Below are 1,111 nucleotides of genomic sequence, written 5' to 3' on the forward strand. Positions count from 1 at the left end.
AAAAAAAAAAAAACCACTTTGGAAAAAAATCCCAAATGTCAACAACGGTTATGTATGATCCAGAAAAAAAATTCATAATATACATAATTTTCTTTTGTGAGACAGAGTCTCATTATGTTACCCTGAGTAGAGTGCGGTGGTGTCACAGCTCACAGCAACCTCAAACTCTTGGGCTTAAGCGATTCTCTTCTTGCCTCAGCCTCCCATGTGGCTGGGACTACAGTCGCCAGCCACAGCGCCAGGCTATTTTTTATTGTAGTTGTCATTGTTTAGATGCCCTGGGCCGGATTGGAACCTCCCAGCCCTGGTGTATGTTGCTGCGGCTGCTATGGGCGCAGAGCCAAAATACAAATTTCAAAAGAAAAATAATTTTTAAAACACACTTCTGAAAATGGAATCGCTGTTTCCAAAGACCAGCTGGTTCAGATTTAATCTGACTCGTGGCAGATGAAGTAGTTTGGGTTTGTTGTTGTTGTTTGAGACAGTCTCACTATGTTGTCTTCAGTGGACTGCCATCGCATCCTAACTCAGAGCAACCTCATACTCTTAGGTTCAAGCAATTCTCTGGACTCAGCCCCCCGGGTAGCTGGGACTACAGGTGTCAGCTCATCCAATTTTTCTTTTCTTTCTTTCTTTTTTTTTTTTTTTTAATAGGGATGGGGCTCTCTCTCCGCTCAGGCTGGCCTCCTACCTCAAGCTATCCATCCGCCTCAGCCTCCCAGAGTGCTAGGATCACAGGCAAGAGACACAGCGCCCAAAATAAAAGTATTTTGAAATGTCATGCCTTTGTTAGAAGAGATGGGCGGAACAGGAAGGACAGCGGTTATTACCCCGAAATCTCTCGATCCGTTGCACAACCTAAATCAAATAAATGCATCAAACGCCTTCCCTAAAACAGAGGAGAGCGACCTAATGACTAGCCCAGGAGAAACGCCCGAGGGAGATCGCTGGGGTCCGGGTTGGCCTGTTCTGTGGAAGGTGTGCTGGGGGCTGCGAACGGCAGGGCTGGGCCCGGCCCCGCCCCCGAATGTCCCGGCCCTAGAGCCCCCGGCCCCGCCTCCGAATGCCCCCGCCCCGCCCCCGAATGCCCAGGTCGCGCCCCCGCCCCTTC

The sequence above is a fragment of the Otolemur garnettii genome, unplaced genomic scaffold (assembly GCF_000181295.1).
Source record: "Otolemur garnettii isolate 467f Iridium unplaced genomic scaffold, OtoGar3 scaffold00094, whole genome shotgun sequence".
In the NCBI taxonomy this organism is placed as follows: Eukaryota; Metazoa; Chordata; class Mammalia; order Primates; family Galagidae; genus Otolemur; species Otolemur garnettii.